Source organism: Callospermophilus lateralis, unplaced genomic scaffold (assembly GCF_048772815.1).
Source record: "Callospermophilus lateralis isolate mCalLat2 unplaced genomic scaffold, mCalLat2.hap1 Scaffold_45, whole genome shotgun sequence".
In the NCBI taxonomy this organism is placed as follows: Eukaryota; Metazoa; Chordata; class Mammalia; order Rodentia; family Sciuridae; genus Callospermophilus; species Callospermophilus lateralis.
The window spans coordinates 3,833,558-3,849,123 of record NW_027514398.1 but is presented as its reverse complement, the minus strand read 5'-3'; the positions used below and the strand labels follow the sequence as shown (position 1 = coordinate 3,849,123).

The following is a 15,566-nucleotide window of genomic DNA, read 5'->3' as shown; positions in this document are numbered from 1 at the left end:
ACTCTAGAGATCTTTTTGATAGAGTTTGGCATTCATGTGTGTGTCAGTATGTGTGTGTGTGTTTGATATAGATCTTTCATGAAGAAAGTTACCACATATTTGGTAGGCAAACCAAAATAAATTCATGTAGTCTTTCAAAAAGTTTTCTTACATTATTATTCTTAATTTACACATAAGAAGTTCCAGTCTTCGAGAAAGAGTTTGTGTAGATTATTTAAAGACATAAAACTAAGAAGTGAGAGATTCAGATTTTAAATAGCTAAGAATCTCCAAAACCATTGTTTTTTTTGTTGTTGTTGTTAAACCTTTGTTTTTTATATATTTATATGTATTTCTGGGGATGTGGCTCAATCGGTAGCACACTTTTATATATTTATATGTAGTTCTGAGGATCAAACCCAGCACATGCTAGGCAAGTGCTCTGCCACTGAGCCACAATCCCAGCTCCCCCAAACTATTCTTAATTACTAATCCAACATTGTATTAAGAACATTATAGATGGCAGGACAGTATACATAGAATTATTAACTTAAGAACTCACAGTTATTTAGTATATGACCTTAACTAACTCTGTGTAAAACAGTATTACAACCTTCACTTATAAAATTAAAGGTGCTCATAATTATATGAGATAATGGATATAAAAAGATTTGGCAAAATTCTAAAATGATCCCAAATATAAATATTAATCAAATATTATTATTGAGCCTAAATCCCCACAATAATAATTTGTTTCAAGTCTGTGTGATTTTTCAAATTTAGCAGAACCGAAAATAATTCTTTTAAATTAAGATTTCAGAAAATTTATTTGAAATATAAATATACCATACTATATTCAAAAATACAATGTTAATCATAATATCCCATGGGGAAACAATCAAAGCACCCACTAACATTAAGTATCAGTACTCCATAAAAAACTCAGAATGCTAATATAACCTCAGATTACAAAAACAGATTTATCTGAAATACTGTGTGAAAATCAACAGTTAACTACTTGTAGAGTTAATAATACATAAGGTTCCTACTAATTTCCTTAGGAAGATGATTAAGCAGGTTATCTCCAGGGCTTAGATGTGTGAGATTGGTAAGGTAACCAATGCTTCTGGGAAGAGTGGTCAACTGGTTGTTTGTCAAGACTAAATTCTAAAAAAAATTAACAATAAAAGTTATATGCACATTTCCTACAACTATATAAATTTAAAATAATACTTCCACAAAAGAATAAAATAACAGGAAAATTAAATCAGATAAGACTTAATAAGTTACAGGATCTTCTTTCAAAAATTATCATTTTCTAGAAATATAAAAGGAGATTATGTGAACTTAAAACTCAGCCCTAATCCTATAATAGAAAAATGTATCTGGTCCAAGAATTTAAAAATGGTGAAGAATTAGAAAGATGAATTCCAAAAACTCCAATCATATGCTTATAAAGCCCCTGACACGATTTATCTGTAAATCTTTAATATAACAAATTTCATTTGGCAAGAATTCTAATTTATTCTCCTCTATGTCCAACTCCCTTAACTTCTTAAGGTTTCCCAGACCTTGGGGAAGTTTGTTTAGAAGATTGTTTGATAATATTAGAACCTACAGAGAAATAATTTACAGCTTAATAAAACATGATATGGAATTTTATATATATGAATTTCATTTTTATATTAGCCATATATATGACAATTGTGGGCCTTAAAAATTTATTAGAAATGATAATTTTTCAAACAGTGAGTATTAGGATAGGAAACATTCAATTAAATTACATAAAATATTTAATTTAGTACTCTAAAAACTTTCAAACCCAGGAGTTATTGAAAATAATCATTTAATGTCAAAATTAAAGTAAAAATTTGACTATAACTAAATGATAAATAAAATTAAAAGCATAAATTTTTTCATGAATGTCCTATAGTTAGTTAATCTATCTGATACTGAAAAGTTGCAAATGTCTATGAAACCACCTGTTGTAAACAATCACATAAGGAAGGTCACAACTAACAATCCACAGTATTTATAATTTATGGTATTTACTACATTTCAAGCATTCTAAAAAAATAAAATTAGGGGAGGAAGGAAGATGTCCTTGTTTTCTAATAAATTATAAACTACCATAGGAGTAGGAGTCAGTAATGCAGTGGGGTTTTGAAACAAGCATTAAGAAGAAAGGTGTTCAGATACTTCTAGCTAATTTTATATCTTCTTATTTCACCCATGCTTTCAACCACACAATACTATTTCATCTTAGCAAATTAAATAAACAAGATTTTTAAAAAAACAAGATATAGGAAAATTTTTAAAAAGTTGAAGTACTATTAGTAAGCTTTACTCATCAAAAAGATGAAAACTTTAGGGACTCAGGCAGAAGTGATTATCCCTGACTAAGAAGGTGAAAATAAGATGGATCTTTATTCATGTGAATGAATTTTTAAAGAAAAAAAGAGGATGAGAAGAGTTAGATGCTGGTAACAACTGGAATAAACATACAGACCTGGAAACACGCTAGATTTCCAACAAATAGCAGGTGAGTGATTTAGGATGGAAATTAGGTCAACATCATACAGTAAAAGGTTCTAAATGCCTGGCTCAGGTATCCATAATTATTATGGTAAACAAGATATGGTTTTTTAAAATAATTTAGAAAAATGGCCTAAAGATGCTGAATTTTTATGCCCCTTCCTTCAAAGTTATATTAGAGCATTCAAACCTGCCACCTTTTAGTGGGCAACAGTAATATTGAACCTAGATTAACTCATATTCATTAGTATTATATATTAATGATTAGTATTCAGTAGTATTGAGCCTAGACTAATTGATCCAATACTGCATCATCCTAACAGGGTCATATGTTTAAGAGAGTTCTTATTATCATCACTTTTAATTTTGACCTTCAAAGAGAAATCACTTATTTTATATTAGTAGATAACTGAGAAAGAGAATGAGAAGTTTAAAATGCTCATTAGTACTCACTCACCTGAAGAGAAACAAGACCAGATAAATCCTCAGAGATCATTCTTAGCTGATTATTGGCTAAATTCAATTCTATCATGATGGTCCAAGTTCTAAAGTCCAATGGAAGTAATGTTAACTGATTGTCCTGGCAAATACAAAATGCAGCATTTCATGTGGAACCATTAACACAAAGCTCCATGTGTACAGTCTTTTGGAAAAAAAAAATTCTTAAACCTTATTCCACTTCTCGATATCTAAATCAGGGATTTACAACCAGCAACAAAAGCATCGATTTTCCAAGATTTTTGCATAGTACCGAGCTTTTGCTTTGAATTTAAAAAGGAAGTTTGTTTCCTATGTGAATATGAGTAATGGAAATATAAAAATACTACACAGAGAAACAACTTCAGAGTTCAAAGATAATAGTCATAAATTTGATGTTTTATTTTATAATAATTTTTAGGAACCATTGGAGAAAATGTGACTGGTCAAATTGAGATATAAACACCATGAAAGAAAATACATGGCCAAAAAGGAAACCCAGGTGAGCTCTGGAATGGAAGAGATGCTGAGCAGAAAAAAAAAAAAAAGAGGAAAGGGATGGAAATATAGCTCAGTTGGTAGATTGCTTGCCTCCCATGCACAAGCCCCTGGGTTTGATCCCTAGCACATACCCCCCCCAAAAAGAGGAAGACAGAATACATTCATCACTAAATAATAAAAACATAATGGAGTGCTATGATATTAATTAAGCATTTTAAATTGCCTTTTTTCCTGCTCTTACATGTTCACTTTTTTATATTTTGGATTGAATCCAGGGGCACTTAACTACTAATCCACATCCCCAGCTATTGTTTTGAATTTTATTTAGAGACAGATCTCACTGCATTGCTTAGGGCCTCAGTAAGTTGTTCAATATTCCTATATCACTCCCCACCAACCTGCTAGAATTACAGGTGTGTGCTACCATGCCCAACAAATTCAACCCTAAATAAACTATTATAATGGTAATGGAAAAGGGTGATATCCCCCTTGTCCCAGTTGGGTATCAATGTGCCAATATATTAACCAATTGGTCATGGATTTCTTTTACATTCTTTTTAAAAAAATATTTTAATTGTTTGTGGACCTTTGTTATTTAATTTATTTATACATGGTGCTGAGAACCAAACCCAGTGCCTCCCACATTAGGCAAGCACTCTAACATTGGGCCACAAACTCAGTTCCATCTATTATGTTCTTTTGTTAATGTATATTTCTATTTTTTTCTGCAACACTCATGGATCCTTGTGGCTTTTTACACAAAATCATCAATATAAGAAATACCAATCAGTGAATATATATTTAAAAATCCTGTTTATATTTTCTAAATTGAAATTTATTATTTATTAAAAAAATATTTAACATTATCTATCTATCCCCAGACTACCAATAGGTACAGTATGATAAAGTATTTTCATTAAGAAATATTTACTATAGGTGCTTACATGAGGAAGAATACAACAAGCTTCATTTTGATTTTTTTTCAAGAGAAAGTTTTGTGTAACCTTTATCAAGTCTGAATAGAAATTTAGGAAAAGTGCTATAAAGTGTTTTGTTGTTTTACTAATAACAACAATCCTTTCCAAGCTAACATATTGTAATAATGTCAAATTCATAAAAGTGTATATTCAAATAAAAAAACTAATTAATATTGTGACCTCTGTGTTCTAAATCTATTATTACAAAATGAATATACAGAATTAATGTTATTTACCACTACATTACTGTTACTGCATATATTAATTATGTAACTATAATAAAAATTCTGTTTGTAATAGGATTTTGAGTTTATACTACTTCAGTAATTATGTGCTTCCAAATTACCAAAAAGATACATACTATATTTATGACAAAGTATAGACAGAGTCAAGAAATTGTAAATTTAAATTATACAGAACAATAATTGTGTGACTGGCTCATCAAAGACAAAAATATATTGAATACCTCGATTCAAAAAATCTAGGAAGCTAAATTCCTGCCTCAGCCAAGAAATAGCTGTATGGCCAAATAGACTGTTTTCTCTGAGTAGAAAATTTACTGAAAATTAAATCATTGGACTAGATAAATTACCATTTATTCACATCTTTCACAATAAACTATTACAAATGTGAGATCCTTTCACTTTCACTGGACAGTATAGAAATAAAAAATGAAAAGAACTGGAGATCAGAATTACTTATGGGTGGTCTTTAAAGAGATACATTTTAGAAAACACTGACTATATATGTACACTTAAATACCTATGTAGTTACTATATTTAATCATACTCCAAACAGCTTTAAACTGTATGTATGCAAAGAATTTTTAATATGCTATTGCCTCCTAATTCTTAATAAACTAAGAATATTGTAACTGGTATTTAATATTCTTCTATATCTGAGCATCAATTTTGGTGGCGCTGCAGTATTCCACTTTAAAAATTTAAATCCCTAAGTGTAATAATAATTTGGTACCTTTAAAACTGTTTTGCAATAAGCATACCTACAAATATAATTTAATAAATCCTCATTATTAATTCTTGAGGACAAATTCCTAGGGTATTATACACAATTATAGAACACTTTTTATCTGATAAAAACTGCCCCCAAGGGGCTGGGGTTGTGGCTCAGTTGTAAAGTGATTTCCTAGCATATGTGAGTCACTGAGTTTGATTATCAGCAATATATATATATATATATATATATATATATATATATATATATATATATATATATATATCTCCCCTAAGTAGACTTCATCAGCAAAGTAAAATGAAACATAACCCACATCATTAGAGAGAATATCAATGCATTAGTAATTCCTCCTTTCCTCCTGATACAAAAAGTTTACCTTCATATTTAGCTCCCTTAATGCTTTTACTCTAGAGAAAATTCCATATGGGATTTCATTGATTTGATTATATTCCATGTTGAGGGAACAGATGGTGAAAAACTGAGCTGGACCACCCACTGGATATGACTGGATGTAATTTCTAACCAAGTTCAAACTGTTCAGTTTCACAAGACTGCATAAAAGGCTCTGTTAAAAAAAAACAAGCATAAATCTAAATTAGAACTGAGAAAAAAAAACTTCATTTGAATAGAACAGCAAATTCCAAACACAAATGCCTCAAGGCCTTGCAAGTAAGGATCTACAGAAACAGGTTAGGCTGATTCTGTGACACTTTTTCCAGGATAGTCAATACTCAATTCCAGCAAGCTATTGTCTTGCCTTGTGGAAATTGTGAAGTCAGTGCACTCAGATTTTTCAGATTTCACAAGAAAACAGGAATTTTTTTCCCTTTTTTTGAATTGTTTGGCTTTAGTTTATTTAAATCACTCTATAACAAAAAGTACAAATTGGTGACTGAGAAGTATCTCAAGGTGGCTAGTTTGAGACTGCTATGTCACTTACTGTAACAAATCCTATATAAGTTTTAGTTATATAACTATCTAAATTAGTATTAAGATTAACATTAGTACTAAGATTAAGCTGGAGTTGTAGCTCAGTAGTAGAATACTTGCCTTGCACAAGTGAGACCCTGAGTTTGATTCTCAGCAGCATGTAAAAGTAAATAAATAAAAATAAATAGTAAAAAAATTAACATAATTCCTGTCACAGTATAAATCATTATTCAATAATTTAATGGTTCTTTAGGAATACTAAATTCAGAAGCTGATTATACTTCTTGATATAGTATAACACATTCCTTTTTATATGGTAAAATTTGAAGGAATACAAGTACCTATTAAGCAAGTATTTACTAAACACATAAACTCATATATCCCTACTTTAGTTTCCCACTACATAAAGAAACTGCTAAGTGTGTAAATATAAATAAATATCTCCCTTAAAAACATTAAACATTTTTAGAGATATAAAGCACAGATAGGAAGCACTTAGAAAATAATGCACAATTGGTATGTCATCAATAATAAATTACACAGAATAGGTGCTCATTATTTAGGCTTGATCAAGGAAGAGCAACATTAGTAGCCCCTGAAAGGCTGTTAGAAATGGAGACTCTGGGCTGACTCCCACAGAATTAATATGCATTACAACAAACTTTTCTGTTGACTTGCATACCAATATTTAAGAAATACTGTTTGTTATTGGTTATTCAAATAGTTTTGCATCAATATTGCCTTATCATTTAATAGCTTGTGATTTGGAGTAAACTATTTTTCTTTCTTTTTTTCTCTCTTCATTTTCTGGGACTGGGGATTGAACCCAGGGTTCCTCCACCTATGAGCTATATCCTTGGCATTTTTCTTTGAAATTATCTTAGAGTTTCACTAAGTTGTCTAGGCTAGCCTTGAACTTGTGATTCTACTTCAGCCTTCTGAGTAGCTGAGATTGAAGGTAGGCACCACTATTCCTGTTTGGGTAAACTGATGTATTAATACTTAGTTTATTCACTTTTGAAATTATAATGCCTTACTTTATGGGTTGTAGTGAAGATAATGGAGACAAAATACACAAACAGTTTTACCATATCTAACATATAATAACTGCTAGAATTTTAGAACTCCTATTTAATTCCAAAGTAATAAAGAAATACTAGAATAACTAGAAATTGAGAAAATAGACTGCAATGAAATTTTGAAAGATCAAAAAAGAAATAAGAATTCACAACAGGATAAAAACCAATCTAGATTAAATTAAAATGTAAGCAAAAAGAAACAAAGCCCACTGAGAGTATGTGGGTTTAAAATACCATTCAAAATTCAGCTGTCTGACCTCCATGAAGGCTTGGTACCTGAGATGTCAGTTATGGCAACATAAAATGAAGGAAGAAAATAACTATAGACTTGAAAGTGAATTATCTATTTAATAAATATTTGATTTTCACACTAAACATTAAAAATCTAACCTTATCATCTATTTTTGCACACAGACAAAATGTGAGCACAAGAACAGTGCTTAAGAAAACCTTACATGACATTTCAAGAAAAATGTCTTTAATCTGCTTTATCAGAAACAAGTTTTATTGAGATTCATTGCAAAAATGTTATTCTTAAAACTGACTTAAACTGCTGAACTGATATTCTTGTATGAGAAAATATTGATATTTGATTATATTAAGAGTACAAGAAGACTTCTCTTCAACACATTTTTTTTTAAAAAAATTTTGTAGTTGTAAATGGAAAGAATGCCTTTATTTTATTTATTTTTTTTTATTTTTATATGGTACTTAGGATCAAACCCAATGCCTCACACATGCTAGGAGGCAAGTGCTCTACCACTGAGCTACAGCCCCAACCCTCTTCCATGCATTACTTATATCACACTGTGAAACATAGATGTTTATCTTTCCTTTACAGTCACATATATCTGGATTCCTATCTTAGGTCTTCTACTCATCAATTTTGCCAACTTTGGTAAATTTATTAGTTAATATCTCTCCCATATTTTCAAAGAAATGTTTATGGTAACAAATTTGACTAAAATAAAACTGTCTTTTCCCCCTATCTATTCAATAAGAATATTCCCAACAAATCGTAGGAAGATACTGAATATAAAATAATACATGTAGAGCTCCTAGCTTCATGTCTTGAGCATATGTGCTTAGTTATAGTTTCATTTCCTTATGAGTATTTAATCTTGCTAAGTGAAATATGCCAGTCTCAAAAATTAAAGGGTCTGAGTGCCCCGGCGGGCGCGCCGAGGCTGCCGCCCAGCGCCCTGGCCGCGGCGTACCCGGGCCCTAGTGTGCCTTCGCAGCCCGCTCCTTGCGCCCAGCAGCCCCTCGCCCAGCAGCCTGGCGCCCGCCGCCGCCTCTTCAATGGGCAACCTGCTAGGCTGGGTCAGCTTCCGCGAGCCCACCACCGTGGAGGACTGAGACTCCACCTGGCAGACGGACTCGGAGCCGGAGCCGGAGGAGCCAGGGCGGGGCGGCGGCGGCAAGGGCCCGGGGCAGGAACCCGAGGAGCCCGTGCAGCCTCCGGAGCGAGCTTGGTGGGGCCGGCCCGCGCCAGCCCTTCGCCAGACGAGGACGCCGAGGCGGCAGGCGCCCAGCAGGGTGGTGATTCCTCTGAAGCAACTGCCAAACCAAAGAGAAGTTTTTATGCAAGGGATTTGTACAAATACCGACATCAGTACCCACAGAACTTCAAAGATATCCGATATCAAAATGACTTGAGCAATCTTCGTTTCTATAAGAAAAAAATTCCATTTAAGCCAGATGGTGTTTACATTGAAGAAGTTTTAAATAAATGGAAAGGAGATTATGAAAAGCTGGAGCACAACCACACTTACATTCAATGGCTTTTTCCCCTGAGAGAACAAGGCTTGAACTTTTATGCTAAAGAACTAACTACATATGAAATTGAGGAATTCAAAAAAACAAAAGAAGCATTCCTCCTGGCTTATAAAATGATGCTAGAATTTTTTGGAATAAAACTGATTGATAAAAATGGAAATGTTGCTCGGGCTGTTAACTGGCAGGAAAGATTTCAGCATCTGAATGAGTCCCAGCACAACTATTTAAGAATCACCCATATTCTCAAAAGCCTTGATTCTGATAAATGGAATGGAGGTGCTGGGGGAGCTCTGACCTCCCCAGCTAATCTGTCAGTCCTGCTGTCTTCTTTCTCCCTCTCCCCTCGCTCGCCATTGAGCTGCCATCTTTGTCAGCAATCAAGTGTATTTATAGTATACATTAGGATAATCATCTTCTTGACATCTAAATGGAACAGAGGGCAACTTTTAATTGTATGATTTCAGAGTTTTCTTTAAAATTATAATAAAAATATTTTCTGTATTAAGTGCTTAAAAACAAATTTTGGTGCAAAAGTCCAAAAAAGAACTTTACTTAAATGGATGTTCTACATAAATTCGGTGGTTGATTCTGGATGCAGATGACTGAAGAATTAAAAAGGAAAAAAGGAAATTATTCATTTTTAAAAGGCATGCCTCTTGCACTATCTATAGGCATATCTCTTAACTCATTAATATATCTCAGTGATATGTGGATTATTAAATTACTATGTTGTTTATTCTACAGTGTATCTTTTAATATATACATATATAGTTTTGCATCTTTAATTTATAAAACTTTCAAATCGAGAACAGTTTGAAATTTCATATACTCAGTTCTAGTAAGAACTTAATTTATTACTAATAATTACTGAAAACAATTTTATTTCCAATAATATTATAGTAATTACTATTAAAATCAGAAAATAATCAGAAACAGTGTAATGAGAACTTCAAAACATATACACAAATATGGAAAAAGCAATGAATATATAAACATTTTCACATTATATCACTTAGAAATAAATTGACTTTTTAAAAAAAATCTTTCACTTTTAAAAAAGGTTCTATTTACTTTAATCCCCTGGAGGATTTTTTTATATGGCCTATTTCATATCCCATCATATCCTCTTCTGTTATATTTATTGATCCACACTTTAAGTAGTGGATTTCTAGAAAATAATCATACTGATAGTATGTCTTTAGAAATATGATTTTATTGCTTTGAAATTTATGCAAAAACACACCACTTGCTTAATCTTGATTTTTTTCATGAAAGTCTTAGTAGCACTCATGTTTCAATATGTAGAATATAGAATACCTTATCATTTTTAGTTCCTATAACATGTCAAGTTGAAGTACTAAGAATTTGAGGTAACAGTTTAAGTTTGTTTTTTCCATTTTTTTTTGTTTTACATGCAGGATATACATGGATCCTCTGACATGGTGCTTGTCATAGCAATGTTCCTGTAGATCTTAATAAACAGTTTCACAGAGTTTAGTGGATAAGAGTGAATTGTCAAATTAGGCTGAATTATAGGAATAATATTAATTTAATTCAAAATATCTTACTAGTTGTGTATAGACAGTGTATAGACACTTTCAGACTGCTTTCTAAATGCTTAATATTAAACATGTGACCAGATTAGTATCTGGTATCTATTAATACTTTTAATATTTTAATTTAACTTCTAATATTTTTAACAGTTACAGATACTAATCCTGTCACATATGTTTAATATTAAATGTTAGTAACTGTTAATAGATAAGTAACTGTTAATATTTTAACAGTTACCATTACCAGATACTAAAATAAATGAATATAATCTGAACTACTTAGAAATTATAGTATATTAAAGCCCTCAGAAGAAAAACATTTCATTTAACAGTTTAGTTTTTAAAATATTATTCTTTATGAGGGATTTTGTTACATTGTGCTACTTTATTTGAGAATACTTAGTTTCAAGGGGAGAACTTCCTGGCTTCCATCCAAAATATTGGACTTTATCATCATGTGTTTTTTAAATGTATTTTCATATGTGACTATAGTTTCCTACATTTAATCTGTAAATAACTAATGAGAAAATTATTAAGTGGAGAATAAGTCGGGATGACATTCCTTTTGCAGATAAAAATTAAATGTCTAGAACTTTTTATATTAATAATTCTTTGTATATTTAATGTTTTTTTTTAAATAAGATCTATAGATATGTGTTTATGTGTGTCTTAGATATGAAACTGCCCCCTGGGTTTAACTTTTGTTTTGTATTTTTAAAAACTACCATGTGCTTGCAGAAGTTTACAGAGAAGCTGTTATAGAAAATTCAGTGAAGCATGGCCAAATAGCTAGAAACATTATTGTATATTTGCAAATATAGTCTTTATTGTTGTACTACAGGCAGAAAGGATAGTTAATATTGGCTATTAATAAAATAGTAACTTGAATTCCATGGCCAAAAAAAAATTAAAGGGTCTAATGTTTTCTCTCTCATATGCGGAAGCTAAAGCAAAATAAGGAAATGAAGGAAGAGAAGATTGGTTTCATAAAATAAAGGAAAGGTCAGTGGACTAGAAGGAGATTGAGAGGGGGAATGGAGGGAAGGGAAAGGGGGGTATGCAAAGCAATTTTAAAGTCATGCTATATACATACATAAACATAACATAGGCTATTTCAACTTTATGTATAAGTAGAAAGAACCACTCAAAAGTGAACAAGTACATAAGCAAAAGGAAAATCACTATCATACAGGAAGGAAAATGAGGGAAGGGGCCTGGGAAGTAAACAGGAGGAGCCTGAACTAAAATCGAGTTGCATGCATGTATGAGTTTGTCAAAAGTAACCCAAGTACAGCGTATAATTGTAATGGGGTATTGCGCGCGCGCGCGCACACACACACACACACACACACACACACACATATAAATATAAGCTTCCCCTCACTGACAATAAAACTGGGGCAATATAAACACACATATTTAAATTGAATTTCCACTTTTTGAATTTTGATATAGACCCAGTCTTTATACTTATGTATATGGATATATATTAAAACCAGTCACTCTTAATTAAGCTCACAAACCACATCCAAATATAATCTCAAAAAGAACTAGTCAATGTGCTAATTACTTACACTCTTATGGATACAAGTCATTCATTATCAAGAGGGGTGACATTAAACAAAAGAACCTCATATACTTTGATCATGTGTAAATTACTATGACCAAAGACAAAAACCCAGATATTCTGGTTCTCAGAGATGTATCTGGTATCTGTGGATTTACTCCTTATCCCATTCAACCTCTTGTCAACAGAAGTACTCTTTTGTCATAGGTAAGATCCTGTCATACTAGTCTTAATGAACTGATAAGGAAATGAAGAACCCCTATTCAACTCCAAAGTAAAGAAGAAATACTAGAATAACTAGTCTAGAAACTGCAATTGTGGGAAATTCATTTCCTTTCCACCCACCAATACTACAGATTGAACTCAGGGGCACTCTTACTACTGAGCTAAAACCTCAGCCCTTTTTGTTTTTTTTTTTAATTTTGAGATAAGGTATCATTAAATTGCCTATGCTGGCCTTAGGCATGCAATCTTCCTGCCTCAGTCTCTGGAGTAGTTAAAAACAAGCACCACTTTGCCTGGTTGAAATTCAACTTTCAACCCTGACCAAGCTGTTTCATGAAAATTCAGATACACTAATTTACTCTGTGTGTGTGTGTGTGTGTGTGTGTGTGTGTGTATCTACAGTTTTAATCATTAGGGAAGAAAAAAAATTTGCAAAAGATCTATGGATCCTTAAGTCAACATTCCATTTTTTTTAGAATATTATGCTTGAGTAAACATAAGCAAATATTTTTGGGTAAAATTCCCTTTCATTGTTGAGACACACAGTCTAAAAGAGTGTTACATTTTACCCAATTACTACCAACACAAAATAAATAAAAAATTATTTAATATATACAACACAAGCCAAGTTAAAAGTGACATATATGTAACAAAATGAAATTAAACCTGTCTCCCTCTGTACAAAATGAAATTAAATCTCTCTCTCCTCCTCTGTACAAAACTCAAATCAAAGTGGATCAAAAACTTAGGCATTAGAAAAGAGACCCTCTGCTTACTAGAAGAAAAAGTGGGCCCTAGTCTTCACCATGTTGACCAAGAATCTGACTTCCTTAAAAAGACCCCTAAAGTGCAAGGAGTAAAAGCAAGAATCAATAAATGGGATAGACTCCAACTAAAACATGTCTTCTCAGCAAAAGAAAAAATTAATAATATAAAGAAAGACCCTAGAGATTGGGAGAATATCTTTACTGCATGTACATACAATAAAGCATTAATGTCAAAAAACTTACACAAAAATAACCCAATCAATAAATGGTCTTAGGTACTGAACAGACACTTCTCAGAAGAAATACAATCAACAAATATATGACAAAATGTTCAACATCTCTAGCAATTATAGAAAGGCAAATCAAAACTACTGTAAAATTTTATCTCATTCCAGTCAGACTGACAATGATCAAGAATAAAGGCAAGAAGATACGGCAAAAAGATAGTGAAAAAGGAACACTCATTCATTGGTGGTGTGACTGTAAATTGATGAAACTACTATGGAAAGCAGATGGAAATTCCTAAGAAAACTTGAAATAGAACCACCATTTCACCCAGCTATCCAACTCTTTGGTTTATATTCAAAGGATCTGAAATTAGCATACTACAGTGACACAGCCATGTCAATGTTTATAGCAGTTTAATTCACAATAGCTAAACTGTGGAACCAATCTAGGTGTCTTTCAATAGATGAATGGCTAAATCAAATGCACAATGGAATATTACTCAGCCCTAAAGGAGAATGAAATGGGGTTGGGGATGTGGCTCAAGCGGTAGCGTGCTCGCCTGGCGTGCGTGCGGCCCGGGTTTGATGCTCAGCACCACATACAAACAAAAATGTTGTGTCCGCCAAAAAACTAAAAAATAAATATTAAAAAATTTTTAAAAAGTTTAAAAAAAAAAGAATGAAATTATGGCATTTTCCAGTAAATGAATGGAGCTTTAGAACATCATGATAAGCAAAATAAGCCAATCCCCAAACACCAAAGACCAAATGTTTTCTCTGATATGTTGATGGTAATTCAAAATAAGGAGGGGGCACTAGGAAAAAATACTTTATATTACTTTAGATTAGGTAGATGGGAGTAAAGAGAGGGGAGGGGTGGGGTTAGGGAGATAGGAAGGATGACACAAACATTATTGCCTTATGTACATATATGTCTGTATTACTAATGTAATTCTATAACATGTAAAATCAAGGCCTTGTCTGTAGATCAGTGGCAGAGCACTTGCCTGGCACATGTGAGGCACTGGGTTCAATCCTCAGCACCACAGAAAACAAATAAATAAAAATAAAAGTACTGTGTCTGTCACATGGAAAATCAGAAAAATAAATTATACCTACCTATGTATATAAAAGTGCACAAATGCATACTACTGTCATGGATAACTAATTTAAATTGTTTTTCAAAAATTAAAAAGTAATGTTTAAAAATGAAAGATTTTGGTGATTCTAATATACTAAATACTTTTAATATTACTGCACTGATAAGGGTAATAATTTGTGTCACATTAGAGTTACAGCTAACATTAATTTTAATAACAAGTAGTATGTTCTATCAAGGTAGTTCTTATAAGGAACTGTGAAGGACAGATGAGATTTAAAACTAGCCATACAACTTTTTCTTAATATTTTTACTGCCATTGCCCAAAATGACATAAAAATGATTTACACAGTGCTACAGGGAACTATAGCATGCTAATTTTCCTTCTGATTTTTACCTTCTTTATATTAAAAAAGCTTCCCTGTATCCTTTCTTTCCTCTTTTGAATTCTATTTTAGTGGTATCTATATAGGATGCTTGTTATTTAAACAATTTCAGTCACCAAATTATGTCCCCAGCTATAAAGATTGGTTAGTTTTCCCTAAATTATCTTGAAAGCTTATTTCAATCCAGTCATGTTTTCTCTCATCCAATTCTTACCTCTGGTAAAGCAGAAATATTATTGTTCTCCAAATTTAAGTCTTCAAGTGCACTGCAGTTTGCTAGTGACCTGGGTATTGCAGACAGTCTATTGTATCTCAGACCAAGATGATATAAATGAGACAGGTTGCCTGAAAATATAAAATGAACCTCTTTACTGTCACAGGCTATCCACTGGATTACAAGATTCTTATCTTCTAGAACCAAGGAAATTGTATAAGAAAAATAATCAAATATGCAGCTATACTTTGTTAAGTATCCTATTGAAAATTATTGTCATCTTTTAACAACTTAAT

At 32.1% G+C, this 15,566-nt stretch overlaps 2 pseudogenes; one reads left to right on the top strand and one right to left on the bottom strand.

The window, feature by feature from the left end:
* Positions 1 to 15,566, bottom strand: part of LOC143388876 (leucine-rich repeat protein SHOC-2-like) — a 28,614-nt pseudogene that overhangs the window by 477 nt on the left and 12,571 nt on the right.
* Positions 8,756 to 9,690, top strand: LOC143388856 (opioid growth factor receptor-like protein 1 pseudogene; annotated as a pseudogene).